Here is a 13,885-nt window from a genome sequence, read left to right as displayed (position 1 = left end):
GGTTGAAGCCTTGAGAACACCGAAGCTCTTACACCCGCCTTGTTTTGCTCGATTTTGGATCCGAATCTATCAAACTTGGTCAAGCTCACATCAATAACAACACCATCAATACGGACATCCTTTAGCATAGCACAACAATCATCTGGATTACTAACATTGGACAGCTTAAGAAAACCAAACTTGTTACCAGCGCGATCCTTTTTGAAAGGGACGTACACATCCTCCAAACTTTCCATGTGTTCAAAAGCTTTCCATACCATATCTCGAGTACAGGAATCTGTGAGGTTGGTAATGTAAAAGGAAGTAGTGTTACGCAACCTATATTCCTTGTTATTGAACACCTTCTCCTTTCTAGCTTCCTTTTTGCTAATGACCGTATTCCATCTATCACCCTTCTGATAATAATTCTTGCCCCCGCGTCCCATCTTTAAGCAGCGCTATAAGAGGTTAACAGGATTCGAATCAGTCTAGCTGAGCTATAAAGATAGACGCGACTAATATCAGACCCGCTAAGCAATCAAGGGCTAAGAAAGATAGAGAACACGCTGAGAAAACAAAGAGACAAGAAGCAAAAGCCAAAAACCGAAATAAACTCGGAGCTCTGCTAACAATCTCGTTATGTCCGGCCGGAGGGAGCTCCACTGGAACAATCACAGGCTGTTATACAAAGCTTGAGAAGGGACGGTAATGGCGGAAGACTTTTCAGATTCTAGAGAGCATTTTATGGTAGAATGAATGGTAATTATTCAATCATGATATTCTTCAAATTTAAGATTCTATTCTACCAAATACTAAAAATCAAGCATGATAGGGATGGAATTCGAATATCAATTTTATTCAAGGGGTAGGTTAAATGTACTCCCTCTATTACTTGTCAAACACCCCCTTAAAGAAAAAGAAACAAAATATCATATTCACCCCTCGAAAATTTATTACTTTATTCCCTATTCCATCCCCTTTAATTCCAGAGTTGTTAATGCATTTTCTTGCTCCCATTATTCCCAATTCACCATTATTTTTCACACTTCCAAGAAACATCTTCTTCCTCAATTATCTATCGTAAATCAATCAACCAACATTTTCTGGATGAATTTAAATGATGTATCAATACCCCATTTGATATCGATCAAAACAGGCCTATCAGGTTAAGATCTATCATACTCGATGGCTCCCCATGACAACATCGTGACACTATAGGCTAATAGCAACCCATGTCCATCTACCTTCCCACAGCCACATCAAAATTGAAATAGCACCAAACACAACACCACAAAGCATAAGAGATCTATAATTGAAAAAAAAAATCATAACCGAGACGACATCTCCAGTTCACTATTTTTGATGATTAGTATGATGTAGTCGTCTTGGATTGAGACGGATAAAGTTGATGATAAATAAGAAAATATATGTAATACATATAAAGACAACCCATGTTTTTTAGAGTTAGAGAGAATATCAGCTTAGAAATGAGAAAGTATGACAATTACTTGCTATGTGCCCTGCAAACTTTGCAAACTTCTAATCGTTAGTATGAATGAGATTTGATGAAGTAATCAGTTAATTACTATTCAATAAAAGTTAGTATTATTCTATACGAAAGTAATAAAAATTAAATAAACAATTAAAGAGTTCAAACTTTTTGGTTTGATAAAATAAAGAATAATAACAAGTGAAAAAAAGTGAAAGGTGCTTATATGTTCAATAAAAAAATTAAAGTAAAGAAATAACTAGTTAAGTAAGTTTAGGTGAGAGTAAATTTAACAACATCCTTTATTCCATACCAGGAAACCAAAAGCATAATTAGATTTATTCCTTTTTTTCCCTCTAATCAATAGAAGATGGATCCACTGATTTGTTATTGTGTAGTGTTGGTCTAGTTAATTTAATAACTCTTAACACGGATTAGGTGGATTAACTTAATAATTTTTAGACATTTACACCTAATTTAAAATTTATAATAAATGATTATTACTTAGACTAGACACACAGCAGGCAAGCATACCTATCGTTGTAGTAAAGTTTGTGTAAAAGAATTAAGTATCAAACCCAAAGGATATAACTTTTAATAGTTAACTTTAAATTACCAACTAGTTAACTAATTATCTTTTGTTAATTTTATATTAAAACCAAAAAATAAAAGCAAGTAATAGATGATTAGTGAGAATATCAAGAGCACAGAGAGTGTTGCTTTGTATTTCCGAATCCGATGTGGATGAATTAGGTAGTGTTTGGTATGCAGGAATGAGAGGTGGAATGGAATGAATGATTACGAGGGAATGAAGAAAAGAGTGTTTGGTTAGTCAATGGAATGGAATCACTCATTCCAAAAGGCATTTCATTCCCTCAAAATAATTCCTTCCACCCCCCATGTTTTTTTTCATTACATCCCCTCTTGCACCATTTATCAACAACACCACAACCCACCACCTTCGCCATAACCCACCACCACCACCCACCACCAACGCCATCGCCGCCACCCGCCACCACCTCACCCCAACAGCCACCGCCGCCGCCGCCACCGTTATCACCCACAGCTGTGACCAACCGCCAACGCCACTCGGTGCTGCTGCCCACCACCATCGTCGACGCCACCACCACCGCCACGACCAACCGCCGTCGCCGCCACTAACCGCCACCTTTGCTGACACCCCCCACCAACGGCCAACTAGCCGCCGCCACCACTCATTGTCACCGTCGCGCCGCCACTTGCTGCCACCACCACCCATCGCCGCCGCCGACACCCACCACCGCCACCTATAACCACCTACAATCATGACCACCGACCACCCCCACCAATCACTGCTGATTTTATTACTCCGTTTTTCTTGCCTACCGAACAATACATAATAATAATTCATTCCATTCACACATGGTAACCAAACAAGACATGGAATGGTAATGATCCATTGAATTCCCTCGTCCATTCCATTACCTCGTCCATTCCATTACCTCGTCCATTCCATTCATTCGTTCATTTCATTACCTCATACCAAACAGACCCTTATAGTTATGTTATTGGCAAGAGATGAAGTTAATTAACTCAAAGACCCGGCCCCTAGCTAAGGTTACTAACGAATTTTTATTAGATTTACAAGATATGACTTTAAGGTTAAAATAGAATTAGAGCTGATTAAAGATAACTCAATGCCCAATCCTAGAGAAAGGTTCTTTTTAAGTAACAATCCACTAATCCTGGGTTAGTTACAACCAACTACGATTTTTTATTTTGCATCGTTCTCATGGCTTGCGATCCTCTATTTGGCATACCTCTGTCTCACTTCAATGGTAGTAAGGATATATCAAAGTGCTCCCTACAGTTTCTAATGACACGTGTGATTAATTAGGGTGATCGATCTTTACTTAACGGGTGACGTTATAATAATGAAAAATATATAAAGACGTACAGTATTTTAACATGGGTTCACCAACTCTTGAATTGTGCTAAGTTTAACATATAGATCGTGTTAGACGAGTCAGAATACCAAGTTTTGGCTAATCATTGAGGCCTAGCATAGAGACCGTGCATGCCAACAACAATATTCTTGATAAACAAGGGTTGATCACAAGATGTGTTTTCACAAATGGGTCAATCACTTCTCCAATATCGGATTTTCCTTATTAATATATGGGTTGTTACACACCATGAGTGTACGAATAAGCTTCACCTCCTTTGGTTATCAAGAACTACGACAAGATCAAAGCCCAAAACAATCACAAGCTCGTCACGAAAGAAGAAGAATAGATGGAATTATTAAATACACAACACACCCCTTTGCCAAAGATTAAACATTTAATTCGTACCCAACTTCATCTTCAACCCAAGCAGCACAAAATGTTTAGACAATAATGGCCATAACTTGTCCACACACAATGCTCATAGAATGGTTCATGATGGATCAAGTATGATAAGATCAAACAACTTGAAGAAGCGTTGTTGATTATAAGTTATCTCTCTCTCTCTCTCTATCTCTCTCAAACTAAGCTATTACAAGTATTTTCTTAGGGTGATCCCAAACTCATTTGTAGCCTCTCAAGATCAGAGAGTAAGTATGTGAAACCTGAAAAGGAGTGGATGAAATGGGGATGGTGAGAATAGGCAGCCAAGGCTCTCTATTTAGAGGCTGGAAAAGGCTAGATGAGCACGGGCGTGCCTAGGGGGCACGACCGTTCTTGGTGCTGATCCCGACGTTGTTTGTCCTTCATCCTTTTCTGGAGTGATCCGTTGTGATTCTGTTATAGGCATGGGCGTGCATGGGTAGGCACGACCATGCTTGGACATGTGTCCCAACAAGGCTTGAACATGTGACATTTTGGTCGGTTCTTGAAGCTTCCAGCATTTGTCTCTTCTTGGGCACGGGCGTGTATAGGTAGGCACGGTCGTGCTCGCCTTCTTGTAGACTTATGTTGACCATTTCTTGGGTTGATTGGTTAACTTTGTGCTTCTTGGTATTGTGCACGGTCGTGCCCATAGCCTGGCATGGCTATACCTATCTAACAACTTGCTGATTTCCTTATAATCTTGGATTTTTACTTCGTTTATGCTCGTATTTCACTTCTTTTCATCCCGATACCTTGGAAACATGCATTTATCAAATAAGAACGATTTAGGTAGTATTTGCACCTTAAAATTATTAAAATGCTTAGATTTATGGGGTAATTATACAATAAAAATATGTATAATTGATGGTACATTATCCACCAACACTTTATAATCGTTGTTTTATGAGTAAAGTTTTCAAAATATCATTTCTATTAAAATTAAGGCATTGGGGTGTACATAGCTTCTAAGATGTTAAGCGGGACATGGCATGTTAACCGGCGTTACAAACCACCCCCACCTTATGTTAAGGGACTATTTGTCAACATGGATGTTAAGGTATTGAATTAATTTTTTATAATAAAAACTATTAAAAGATAGATTTAGATGAAGTTAACAAGATTAAACCACTTTCTTTGAAAGAGTAAAGTGAAATAGAGAAAAGTAGATGATGTGACACTTAGATGGCGTTGAAAAGTGTTAAAGTACCCAAGAACTAAGGGTGATCGGGGCACTCGCGGGGAGTGGATGCCGTGACCCAATTCACCGCTCGGGAACACCGGCGCCATCGGTGCGGGGAGGGGGTGCGGGGAGGGAGATCGGGGAGGTTTCACCGAAGAAGGAGAGAGGAGATGGTGGGGCCACCCTCATTTTCAACCAATCAATTATTTTCCTTTTTTTTAATAAAAAAACAAGTTATCTAAGAGGGGAATGTCGCCATCAAATTGGGGTGTGAGGGGAGTTTAAGAGGGGAGTTGACGTGACATAACCTGATTGGGTGTGCGTAAGAGAGGGGACTCCCCTAATAGAGGAGTGCCCCTCTCACCCTAACAATGTGAGATTATGTCTTCAATCAACATCGGTTTCTATTAGCCGACTAACCTGACTAACCTATCTAAAACCCTAGCTACCTGGCACATTGATGGGCGATGACGGTGTTTCCGATCAGATTGTGAAAACCCGATCTCAAATCAGGAAACACCCCCCCCCCCCTCCATAAAATCTTGTACACAATGAATAAAACCATAAATTAATGCAAGTTGTATTAATTACAAAAAAATAACATAGTTCCAAACTATCAATTCTTATCAACACCCAACACTTTCCATAATCCAGCCCCCACCATTATAATATGCAATAAAAATTATTAATATCCAAAAAGCCATTCTGACTGACTGATGTGACACAAAGTTCTGTCAATTATTAAAATATGAAAAGGTAATTAAAAATTATTAAAGTTATTTCTAACTATTAAAACTAGTTATATTCCACCGCGCTTCGCGACGGAAAGTCGATTGTTATTAGTTCGTTTCTTTATAGTACTTATATTTGTTATTGTAATTCAAAGAAAAAATCTTACATCGATCGAACACAATAAAAACAAATATCAATACCGATACTGATGTTGTTCGGTATATTTTGGTTTGATTTGTTTGCATCCTTGCTTATTTTTTTCAACATTGTGAAATAGATTTGATTGAAAACAAACACTATGTTGCTATCATACCAAATTTAACCGAAACCGATTGAACAACATATGCATCGATACCGGTATTTATTTATGTTGTTTTTGCTTTGGATAACCTAACATCGTATTACTACCATACCGTACTAAACTGAATTGGACAACATCAATACTGGTATGTATTCATTGTTATGGTTTCCTGTTTGATAACGGATACCGTGCCGTTACCATAGTGAACCGGGCGTACAACAACGGTTTTGGTACCGATATTTATTTTATTGTTTGTTCAATAAGCTGACGGTGTATCGCTAACATACGGAACATCGGTACTGGTACCTAGATTCATTTTTTTGGTCTCTTGTTTCAAAAGTTTTCATTTATACAACTATACATCTTCGAAAATAAATGAATATCGGCACCAGTAGCGTGACAATCTGAACCAGCATTCAAACAACATTGGTACCGGTACGATGTTCGTTTTTATAATTTTCAGTCAATGTAAAACACATGTTAATTTCTATAACGAACACATATATCGTACCGGTATTGTAAAGAACCGAATCAATATCGATTCATTGTCCTCAGTAACATACCGTTACAATGCGCGGGCAAATAACTTGGAATGGTATAAAGATAGATAAATATAGTCGCTGATTTAAATTAAATAATAATAATATATAATATCCGTAGTAACGTACCGTCACAATGCGTAGGCAAAAAATTTAAAATGGTAAAATAAATAAATAAATATTGATACGAATTTAAATTTACCAAAAGATCAAATTCTAATAATTAAATACTTAAATATTTTTTTTGTGACTATTCATCATGACTTTATTTTTATATGTATAATATAATATAATATAATTTTTATATGTATAATGTATAATAAAGTGTTACATAAAGACACTAATGCATTACAGTCCAATGTGTGTTTAAGGTGTTATTAATCTGTATAAACTTCTTACTGGTTGCTCTACAAGAACAATTTAACCTATAAAGTTATTTCAAAAAAGCAAATCGTTTAAACATTGTATTATGCATATTAATATTATTTAAATTTAAACTTTGAAAAATTAATAAGAAAAAAAACATTTATTTATAAATTTTAATTGTTTACAATACCAACCATTAAAATAACTAAATCAAAGGTTCACATCATCTAACACTTGATATGGAAAAATGGGGGAGGGATAGAGGATTTCAACACGTTTCATTAATAAAAGTTAATCAACTACTTTTGAGTTTTGCCACTTGACATTTTAAATAGATATATAATAATTAAGTCTATAACCAAAGTTAACAAGATAAAATATATACATACATTTTTGGTGGAGTGTGACTCCATGTTTATGAAAGGGAAAATGTTTCATACGTCAAACAACCCAAAGTTATTTTTCTATAAGTGGTGGATATTCACACAAAATTGGATATTATATTATCTGAAAGGAAAAAAATTTATTTTCTAGTGTAACCCCAAATGCCAAAAGCCGAAGCCAAATTTTAACTGTTTCTGATCCAGATCCGAAATCCAAATTCAAATCCGATACCCGGATATCTAGTAACATATATTATATGGTATACTCTTCATTACAACCCAAATTCTCATATTTAGATTCTTTTGAATATATATTATTATATCTTCATTTAATTGTCTTCTTATATATTTTCTGTAAAATCCGTAAATATATCATAAAAATTAAACATGCAAAGCTTAAAGACTTCTAACTTCTTTACGTGCGTGTAATTTATTCAAAACTATTACCACATTTTCATAAAAATAGTGTCATTTCTTTCATAACTTTTATCATAATTTACACACAAACTGAAAGGGGAACTGAAACCATCCACACAACCAGTAAACCTACAACACCAAAACTCCACAAGCATCAACGTTAATTCCTCTATCAAAAGATAGCTCAAACCGAACCCGACTTTCTGGACCGCGTATTCGGCTTTCTGAAGCAGCAGCAGCAGCAGCAGAGGTACGAGGCCACCATTTTGAAGCTGTTTCTTAGCACCTGCCCCCTTTTCGGTATCAACCGAGGAGACATTCTCAGTCACTCTTAAGTTAATTTCTGGCTACAAAGTGGGTAGTCTTTTTGTTTGTTTGAAAGAATGAAAATAATTGAAGTGGGAAGAAGCTATGCCGACATGGATTATATAGGTGAGTGTAAGTGCCGCGTAATTAAAATTTAAACGAGTATATAGCGTGTGCTTCATCCCAGGAAGTTGGTGATGTATATATATGTATGTATGTATGCATACATTGTATATATGCATGATGATGAAATGATCAACGGGTCGTTGTGAGAGTCGTCTCCATGGATGTGCTCCCCGAAGCTTGAAGCAGTCTACTCGGTTGTTCACGCGCTATATTAAATTTTATTTTCTCAATTCTCAAATAATAATATTATATATTCTGAATTAACATTTTGATCCGGTATATTTATTATTTTATTTTCTTAGCATGTATTTATATTTTGTTACACATAAATAAATATATTTTTAATATGTATGTACGCAAAATTACTATTTTTAACGGTAAATTTCTTTTATTTTCGGTTGTCTATGGGACTTGAACCCAAGACTTTTTACTTTTTTTTGAACGGTCAACAAACTCAATTCTGAGCACTCTCGGGACACCCACTGGACAAACGGAGTACTCCGAGAGTAATCCGAGTCCACCACCAATTCCTGAGAAAACCCGGTAACCCACCCGCCCGTAGGCACGACGTTGAAATTACCGGTAAAACCCGTTTGGCTCAAGGATCCAACATAGGTTTCCCTGGGTCTCCTATCATTGTCCACCAATGCCTCACTCTGCACCAAGTGGGAGTCGAACCTGCATCTCTCAAGAGAAATGCAAGTCCTCCACCACTTGATCTAGAGATCATTGGCCCCAAGACTTTTTACTCCTAAGAGCATCTCCAATAAGGATGTTTTTAGAGGTTTTTGGTGACATGGATGAGAGAGAGTGTTGAGGTGAAGGAGAGAAGTAGGTATTTTGTTCTTCCACAAAAACATGAAAATACATACATGTGAATATGATTAGGAGAGAGAATAGATGAAAAAGAAATTGATGTTTTTATGTATTGTGTGTAGGGCAAGAGAGAGAAACAAATATATTGGTGGGGCAAGTGACATGTGCCAAATAAAAACATCCACCAAAAACACCCTTAGACAATGTGTAGTGGTTTAGCCAAATAATGCTCCCACCATGGGTCATTTTGCGACACGTGGCAGTCAGTCCAGTCAGCATGGGGCATTATTGGGGGTTATTGCAAAAGTGGCGTAGTGGGAATAATGCCCAATAACGCCCATTCAATCATTTCACAATTATTTTTTTTAACTTTAAATACTTCATTAAATTAAAAAAAAAATACAATACTAGAAATAAAAAAAATACAATACTAGAAAAAAAACACTAGTTTTCGTCTTCGCTTTCTTCACCCTCGCCAACTTCGTCTTCCTCGTCCTCCGTTTCTTCCTCACCCTCAGGTGGTACATACCGAACCGACCATGTGTGGTGTACCAAATCAACCATTAACTGGGAATGGTACGGTTCGTAACGCAACTCTCGCGCATTATTCACTCTTTCTTCCATTGACGCCTGTGGATGGTCCTCTTGAACGGCTACTGGCATATAATTCTGGCATATCGCCTTTCCTTCATCTTCCAAAATCATGTTGTGCATGATTATACAAGCGTACATAGCATCTCTCATTTTTTGCTTGCTCCATGCACGGCAAGGATTTCTCAAATATTGTCAGCGTTGTTTAACAACCCCAAAGCATCTCTCAATGTCTTTTCGTGAAGACTCTTGAACCTTTTTAAAGTAAGCTCTTTTTTCATCAATAGGATCACTAAACGTCTTCACGAAAATCGAATACCTAGGATAAATTCCGTCGCTCAAATAATATCCATGAGGCTAGTAGTTTCCATTTGCGTAAAACGACGCTTTTGGAGCTTTGCCAGAAATCCACTCCTCTAACAACGGAGATTGTTCAAAAACATTGATATAGGGGTGAGCAAGTTTAGGTCCGGACCGAAAATAACCGAGAACCGAACCGAAAAATACCCAACCCGACCCGAACCCAAGTACCTAGGTATTTAAATCGGTTCCAATTTTTCATATAAAATAGGGTCGGGTCAGGTCGGTTCTCGGTTCTTTTCATGGTGAAACCCGACTTGGACCTATGACCGGAACTGACCCTATATTTAGGGTAGTGAATCGGTTCTGTATTTTATGTTTAATCTGTTCTCGGGTCGGGTCGGGTAATGGTTAGGTCGGGTCGGGTTTTCCCTTTTGCTCACCCCTACATTGATATCATTTCATGACCCGACCACGCCAAAGTAAGCCGACCAAACCCAAAGGTCCTGTGAAGCAACCGCCTAAAGAATAACAGTGGGTCCTTTTTGGTCACCCCGTGTGTGTTGGCCTCGCCATACGGTCGGGCAGTTATCCCAACGCCAATGCATGCAATCTATGCTCCCGATCATACCAAGCAAACCATGCTCCGCCGAATGTACCTCGTAGATCTTTTGAAGGTCGTCCCATGTGGGCGTTCTAAGATAACGCGCACCATACACATCAATAATACCTTTAATAAAAAAACATACACAAACATAAGCTTCAAAACAAAATTTGTAAACATTATAGTAAAGTATAGGAATTGTACCGCGACAAAAATGCTCCAAGGTATCTCGCGTTGTTTTCTCGCCCATTTTTAGATACTCGTCGTTGATGTCGGTTGTGTTTCCATAAGCAAGGATTCGTAACGCTGACGTACACTTTTGGATACCGGTAAATCCAAGTGCCCCTCTCGCATCCGCTTTTTGTTTAAAATAATCGTAGTTGGCTTCCAAGTCGTCGACTATGCGTAGAAACAACCGCTTACTCATTCGGAAACGACGCCTAAACATTTGGTTCGAAAATGTCGGCGCCTCATCAAAATAATCTTTCATCAAACGATCGTGTGCCGCGCGTCGGTCTCGTTCAATATAACCTCTTTTATTTTATTTTTTTTTTTGGTTGGGGGCGACGACAATGCTTCACATATCTCACCGCTAGTTGACAAGCACTCGTAACCGCCTCTTGCTCAACCTCCTCATCGGTGGAATCATCGCCATCCGCAAAAAAACTCTTTGTAGTAAAAATTTACCATGGATGAAGAACTAGGGGAATCCATCAAGTTTTTTTTATAAAATGGTAGTGTTTTTGAGAGAGTTTTGGTTAATTTTGAATGAGTTTATATATATATATATAAGGGGACCGCTAGAATGAGAACCACCCCGAGTTGTAAGAACCGCGAGAACCACACCATCCGGGTCGCCGTTTACCACGATTTTTTTTACAACTAGATGTGTGTATTATAAACACATCCGTAAAAAAAAAAAATTTAAACGCCGCGCCCGATGGGGTAGTTTTTTACACCACAAGTTTGGTGTTTTTATTTTTTTTTCTTTTTTCTTTTTTTTTTACACCAAACTTGTGGTGTATAAAACTACCCCCTCGGGCGCGGCGTTTAAATTTTTTTTTTACGGATGTGTTTATAATACACACATCTAGTTGTAAAAAAAATCGTGGTAAACGGCGACCCGGATGGTGTGGTTCTCGCGGTTCTTACAACTCGTGATGGTTCTCATTTTAGCGCAAATATATATATATATATATATATATATATATATATATATGGGATCGCTAAAATGAAAACCACCTCTACTTGTAAGAACCATGAGAACTGCTTTATGGCCCTTAGATCAACTAGATGGATGGATGTCATTAAAAGTAGTTAATATTAATATTAAAAGCTTTTTGTCTTATTATGTTTTTAATATTATAATTCAAAAGGGTATTTAAGTAAAATACTCTATTTTGTCTTTTTATATATATTAATTTTAAATTAATTTTTTTGTCCTATTCATTAATTACTTTTTATTACTTTAATTTTTTAAACATAATTTCTTTATTAAAAACATTTTTAAATTCAGATTTTTTTTAAAAGATTTTTATACTTTTTACAATTTAAGTTTTACGTTAAACTCTTTACGTTTTTTTGACGCGCCGTTTTTAACACGCCATTTTTTTACGCGCCGTTTTTCAAGCGTAACGCGCCGTTTTAACGCTGTTTTTTAACGCCGTTTTTTAACGCGCCATTTTTAATGCGCCGTTTTTTAACGCCGGTTTTACGCGTCGTTTTTTACGCGCCGTTTTTCACGCGCCGTTTTTAGACGTCGTTTTAACGCGCCGTTTTTTAAGGCGTCGTTTTTCTCAATCGGCGTTTTTTTAACGCACCGTTTTTTACGCGCCGTTTTTTTAAGGCGTCGTTTTTCTCAATCGGCGTTTTTTTAACGCGCCGTTTTAACGCGCCGTTTTTTTAAGGCATCGTTTTTCTCAATCGGCGTTTTTTTAACGCGCTGTTTTTTACACGTTTGTTACGCGCCGTTTTTTACGTGTTTTTACGCGCCTTTTTTTCAAGCGTCGTTTTTTAAACGGGCCGTTTTTTCCACGTTTTTTAACGCTCCAAATTTTTTACACGCTTTTTACACGCCGTTTTAACGCGCCGTTTTTTCGAAGTTTTTTAATGCGCCGTTTTTTTGAAGTTTTTTAACGCGCCGTTTTTCCGAAGTTTTTTAACGCGCCGTTTTTTTAAAACGCGCCGTTTTTTTCACTTTTTTTAACGCGCCCTTTTTGTACACTTTTTATGTTTTGCGTTAAAAATTTAAACTTTTTACATTTTACGTAAAACTTTTTACGTTTTACGTAAAAAAATTTACGTTTTACGTAAAACTTTTTACGTTTTACGTAAAACTTTTTACGTTTTACGTTAAAATTTTTACGTTTTACGTTAAACTTTTTACGTTTTGCGTTTTTCGTAAAACTTTTTGCGTTTTACGTAAAATTTTTTGCGTTTTACGAAAAATTTTTACGTCTTACGTTTTACGTAAAACTTTTTACGTTTTACGTTAAAAAGTTTACGGTTTACGGTTTACGTTTTACATTTTACGTTTTTACGAAAAACTTTTTACTTTTTTTACGGTTTACGTTTTTACGTTTTTACGAAAAACTTTTTACGTTTTACGAAAAACTTTTTACGTTTTACGAAAAACTTTTTTACGTTAAAAAGTTTACGGTTTACGTTAAAAAGTTTACGGTTTAACTTTTTTTTTACAAAAACTTTTTTACGCAAAAACGAACGCACACAGAAATCGCAAACTCGGGAAATGTCTCAGATATATTGTTATCATCATCGACTAGGGGGAAATAATAAAAAACTAACAACATCAAAACAAAAGTTTATATCGAAAAAAAACGGGGTTTGGCTCAGATTATCTGATAATCAAAAGGCTGCAAAAGTGGGGTTGCAGGTTAAAAAACCTACCCTCCGCCGTACTTGCCGCGCCATCGTCATCAAAATCTACGTTTTTTTTTTTTTTTTTTTTGCATCATCGCCACCCAAAAATCGATCGTATCAAAACTCACAGATTCAAAGAACACCAATCACCAACAGATTAATACCAAAAGATCTAAACCAACAGATCAATACCAACAGATCTAAACCAACAGATCAATACCAACATATCAAACTCACAATCCGCTGATAAAAATCACCAGAAAAAATCAAGAAACATATGTCACTGATCAAACTAAAATCACTAGGAAAATAAAAAATCATGGATCAAAAATCAAACAAGAACAAACCTAACAAATCAACAATCGAAAACAAACCTGAACCAAAATACCATCATCAGATTCAAGAACACACAAATCAAGATCAAACCCCCAACATACCACCATCAGATTCAAGAACCCACAAATCAGACAGATCAAACCAACAAATCTTGACACCACCATCCACCACGTCCCGGTCACCCACCAT

The sequence above is a fragment of the Helianthus annuus genome, chromosome 8 (genome assembly GCF_002127325.2).
Source record: "Helianthus annuus cultivar XRQ/B chromosome 8, HanXRQr2.0-SUNRISE, whole genome shotgun sequence".
NCBI classification, from domain to species: domain Eukaryota; kingdom Viridiplantae; phylum Streptophyta; class Magnoliopsida; order Asterales; family Asteraceae; genus Helianthus; species Helianthus annuus.
Note: the sequence above shows the minus strand (reverse complement) of the source record.